The 5,622-nt window shown below is 40.7% G+C and overlaps 1 pseudogene; it reads left to right on the top strand.

Annotated features, from left to right (window-relative positions):
• The first annotated feature begins 904 nt into the window (after positions 1-904).
• LOC149185568 (proline--tRNA ligase, chloroplastic/mitochondrial pseudogene) lies at positions 905-1,516 on the top strand (annotated as a pseudogene).
• Positions 1,517-5,622: the final 4,106 nt, after the last annotated feature.

Below are 5,622 nucleotides of genomic sequence, written 5' to 3'. Positions count from 1 at the left end.
AGCTACATTGACAGATGAAGCTGTTGAACATGGTGAGTTGGACTCTCCTAGATGTGACAATAATCTATCATCAGCTAGATTTGGTGGAGATCTTGCATCTCTTTGCATTGCTATGGTCAATTCAGTGTGGAGAACTATTCTACATGCTCTATCATTGGTATTATCCAGGTCACAGGGTGAGGCTATTGTATCGGAAATACTGAAAGGTTACCAAGCATTCACACAGGCTTGTGGAGTTCTTCGTGCAGTGGAACCTCTGAATGCATTTCTGGCTTCTCTTTGCAAGTTCACATTAAGTACTCAAAATGATTCAGATAGTAGGAGCACTGTTGGTCCCTTACCACCTCCTGGCTCAAAGCGTACTGAACATGTTGCTGATCAAAAAGATTATGTTGTTCTTACACCCAAGAAATGTGCAGGCGCTCAGGACTCTTTTTAACATAGCGCATCGGTTAGATAATGTTTTGGTCTCATCATGGATGTTGGTTCTGGAAACTTTGGCAGCCTCTCTTTCGGTGAACTAGACTAAATTTTGGGTATCCAATTGGTATTCTCTAAGGCTCATGTTTGTTTGACTGTGATATTTTCTAAAGCCCGCAGTCTATTACAGTGATCTGAATACATTTCTCTGTGGGTTACATATCTCTTTGTCTAAATAATCCAGTGGTTAGATTCATAATTTGTGGCGTGTGTACATTCTCATAGGCTCGCTCTTTGTTACCCCCTATGTGGCCTGTATGTATTCCCTTGCACTTTTTATGTGGATCATATTGCTGAAAGCCGTAGTGAACTTTTCCTAGACTCAGTTGTCTATACTAGGAATCGCTGTTTCCGATTACCATTATCTTTGAAGGTAGGGAAAAATTCTTTTCTATTGCCCACCGATCGTTTCAAATGTAAGGATATGAGTGAGTCCATCATTCCATTGCCAATGACATATTGTTTCGAAATTCAAAATTTGCCAAAGGGAAGGAATCCTTTGTATATGCATGAGAAAGAGGCTTTGCCGACGATTGAGGTATACCATAAATTTGCTTGTGAACAAGCAGCTATGCCTGTTATAGTTGGCCGCAAATCGAGAGCAGAGACATTTTCTGATGCTCTTCGCACCTATACTATAGAAGAAATGATGGGTGATTGCAAGGTTTTACAAGCTGGAACTAGTCACAATCTTGGGCAAAATGTTTCTCGTGTATTTGATACTCAGTTCACTGATAAAAATGGACAGCGACAATATGTATGGCAAACTTCTTGGGCAGTAAGCACACGCATGGTGGGTGGCATTATTATGACTCATGGCGACGATACAGGCTTGATGCTTCCACCAAGGACGGCTCCAATACAGGTAGTTATTATTCCCATATGGAAGAAGGCCGATGAGGAAGGTGTGATACTTAAAGCTGCCGGCATCAGGGTCAAAATGGATGAGTCGAATCTGAAGACCGCAGGGTGGAAATTCAATTTCTGGGAAATGAAGGGTGTATCCATGAGTAGTAAGAAATCCTTCCTTCAGTGATTGCGTGATGGAATCTATTTTGTTGTATAAGCAACCTTGAACTATGTTTTGGGTACCAAGAGACGATTATTATGTTGTGACTGAAAGAGTAATATTGTTTACCTGCATCGTTCAGTCAGTTTGACAATCTGTTGCCTAGAATTTTCTACCTTCGTCACTCATAAAGGAATATTCATTTTTACCATTAGCACAGGCGATAGACCTAAAATCTGGAGAAATTGAAGAAGTGACATTTGTTGCTCATCGCGTTGCTTAAAGTGTTCTAGGAACCGTAACGTTGCTTTCAGGGCAGTCCAGGGAAGGCATTTCTTTGGAGGTTCCTGGGTCGAAGGAGTGCATGGCTGAGTATCGAGCGATCTGAGAAGAGATGTTTTATGGTACAGAGATATGAATCTTTTGAACATTCTTGTCTGCAAATAATTACCAGATCTGGAGAAATGGCTACATTTTGGTTTGATTCAATCAATCTTGAGCATAGATCTGATCAATCCGTGAATTGAGGAATTATTATACCCTGTGCAGCTTACGAGTGAGTGTGCACTTCAATTTAAAGGACATGTGCAGAGCTAAAACCTGCAGATCAAGCATTAAGGTGGATCGAGCTGAGGGCTCATGTTGATGAGTAAAACAATATGTTTGATCATCAAAAAACTCGACTGTAGTGAAGTGAAGATGGCTTGATAATATGCGTTGGGCACCATAGTCAATAGACCTGTACATTGTTTTGTCCAAAAGCTAGCATTTATGAGTCTAGCTGTTGATCAAAGCAGAGGTTGGAGAGTCCGCGGTTTTATATTAGTACATTTAAAGAGCAGAATGATGTGAATGTGCCAGTGTGCAGAGGCAAGTGCGACTGGCCTCATTAATCCATACAGAATGTTGTTCCATGATTTCTGCCAGCAATTGATCTTTTGGAGATTTTGTGGGACTGCGGGCGATTGTTGTCCTCATAAGCTGAATCGGCGAAATGTTAACTTAAAGGTTGTTTTATTAAAATGGAAAATGCAACGTGGCTAACCAAACTGAAGTTAGGATTATCTATTACAGCTAGAGAATGCGATTTGATTTCAATCCTGGTCCTATGGAGATCTGTGCTCCAGCAGTTATTCCATGTGTCGGTCATCAGAAGAATTCAGGAGAAACGCATTTGCCAATTTCGATCCTCAGTCATGATTTCATGAGATCTTTGCTCCAGATTTTGTCTCCTAATAAGCCAAATCATCAACAGATTTAGGGGAACACTGTTCTATTTGTGGAATGGATGTAACGTTTTTTTTTATTTTTGTAGTGCTAGTTAAAACAGCGCCCCTATTTTTGGGCAGCAGGTATTTATTGTATTAAAAAGTTCATTTGTAAAGGAGAGAGAGTGAGAGAGGGAGGAGAGTTTTTCTGAGTGCTGAGTGCTGGAACAGAGCTTTCAATGTACAGTTTTCTGCAGGGATTTTTAATGGAATTTCACAGCTCTGTTTGCTGAGATTCATGTGGTATAACAATTTAACATTAGTTTTTCCTCTGTTACATATGTAAACCGTTATGTTTCATTTCATTTCATGATCATTTCTAGCTGAACAAATGAAGTGTTTAGGTAGGAATTCATAGTATTATATGCTCCTCCTATAAGTTTGTTCAATTCAATGTTTTCTTCTGTTTAAGGAGGATTCAAAGTATTATTTTCCCTCCTTAGCTCCTCACCAGTCTTGCCATCCCATTTAAAATCTAGATTTGGTGTTTAATTGCTTGCCTACCTTGCCTCAGTTGATAACCTGTGTAGTCATTATATTTCTCTGTTCAAGCTGTGATTTTGCCCATGCAGCCCAGAAAAACCCCGTCATTAAAAACCCCAAAAACTTCAAATCAACCTTCCTAATCAATTTACTAGCCTAATATCTTTGATCCTAATTGGTCAGCTCACCCCATTGAGAAAATACCTTGAGTTTGACCGGAGAGAGCCTTCTCCTTCCTCGTAGGGCTAGCTACGAGGTGTAATGGTTTGATGTTGCCTTGAAGGTTTACCTTCCTCAGCGTAGGGTGAAATCTCAAGCGCTAACATAGTGGCGACCATACTGGGGAGAACAACTGATCGTTTGCTCATTGACGTGTTATTTCATAAGTCTTAGACGGAGCCTAAAGTTACGCCAGGTAGCCTTCGAAAACGCTCTTGTTTTACATCAGCGTTAGTAGATAAACGCTGCTTCAGTCAATCTCCGTGAGCTTGTGAATATAGCACTTCATTTGCATTTTACCCCAGTACATGTATCAATTTCAGATCTGATGCTGATGGTGGACAACAGTCAGATACATATGCAGGCTGAACCATTCACCTGGCGACTCCAACTCGATCCAGACATTCCAGTGCCTGTTGATATGTTCATGCAATGGTAGGGTATGTGGCAAACCCTGCACTGTGTGAACCTCTAAACGAATTTAGAGAATGCTTAGTGGATATTGAAATTAATGAAGAAGTTTTAAGTTTTTTCCTTCAATGTTTGAAATCTCCGAATTATCATCCTAGCGTCTGTGAGTTACTTGTTGAAAGAATCGAGAAGGAGATTCAAGATTTAGATGAGCAGATCCAGTCTTATGATTTCCAAGACCCTAAAAAGTTCTTGGAAATCCTCCTTCCTTCACAACAAGAAACAACAGACTTGCCTATAGAGGTATACATTGACAATGTGCAGCTGGAGGTATGCATCGCAGAGTTGGGGCAGCCAACAGAGTCCGGTGTCCGTGATCCTATTGCGGCATACATGGACACATTTTTCAGTTTTATTGACAGATCAGGCTGTCTTTTCCATGACCAGGCTCAGTACGTGCATGAAGGGCTGCCAGCATTTGCGTCTGTGACTTCGTGGCAGCATTCTCAAGCGGCTTCATTGTCAGGTTTACTCGAATGGTTAATATGGCATTTTAGTATAACCTGATCTATTATATGTACAGCAGATTAGAGTAGGTTTTGTAAATAAATAAGCAGCCATAAGGGCAACATCTTGTTTTAGTTTGCTTGAAGATTGTTTGAGTGCAGTTTCAGTTTGAAAATAAGTCAAGAGTTGTGTTGATGATGACTCCATTTCCCAATGCGTAGAGGCACTGTCTGCTCTCCCAAAGTTCTGTTGTTCTTGGCACCTCCACGGAGCGGCAGCTGCCATCCCAAGTGGAGCCGATGTTAGACTTCGTCTCATGTCAGAGATTGATTCTTCTTCAAAACCCTGTTTTGAAGAAGAAATCATTTAATGTATTGATTTAAATTATGTAATTTATGCTCCAGCTCTTCAAAAGGCAGCAACGACTTCAAAGCTCCTATCTGCATGAGCACAATTCACAACATCATCAGCAATCAGAGGCAAAAAGCTATTGGGAGAAGTTTCACTGGAGATCCCAAACACCTGTTTTGGAAATTGTCATAAATGAATTATCTTATAATATAGAACTTATTGACCCATTTCAGCAGCAGTGACAGGCATGTATATGGAAATAAAATGTATTGATGGTGGAAATGGAGGGAGAAGGAATGCCGCTGTGGTGGTTGCAAGTGAGGCTCATGCAATTACATTAGTAGTTGAAGGATTACTAGGAGTTGTTTTTACTATAGCTACATTGACAGATGAAGCTGTTGAACATGGTGAGTTGGACTCTCCTAGATGTGAGAATAATCTATCATCAGCTAGATTTGGTGGAGAGCTTGCATCTCTTTGCATTGCTATGGTCAATTCAGTGTGGAGAACTATTCTACATGCTCTGTCATTGGTATTATCCAGGTCACAGGGTGAGGCTATTGTATCGGAAATACTGAAAGGTTACCAAGCATTCACACAGGCTTGTGGAGTTCTTCGTGCAGTGGAACCTCTGAATGCATTTCTGGCTTCTCTTTGCAAGTTCACATTAAGTACTCAAAATGATTTAGATAGGAGGAGCACTGTTGGTCCCTTACCACCTCCTGGCTCAAAGCGTACTGAACATGTTGCTGATCAAAAAGATTTTGTTGTTCTTACACCCAAGAAATGTGCAGGCGCTCAGGACTCTTTTTAACATAGTGCATCGGTTAGATAATGTTTTGGTCTCATCATGGATGTTGGTTCTGGAAACTTTGGCAGCCTCTCTTTCGGTGA

The sequence above is a fragment of the Pinus tabuliformis genome, chromosome 3_1 (assembly GCF_031772625.1).
Source record: "Pinus tabuliformis cultivar Carrire ecotype Pingquan chromosome 3_1, CPIR1, whole genome shotgun sequence".
Lineage (NCBI taxonomy): Eukaryota > Viridiplantae > Streptophyta > Pinopsida > Pinales > Pinaceae > Pinus > Pinus tabuliformis.
This window is presented reverse-complemented; position numbering and strand designations above follow the sequence as displayed.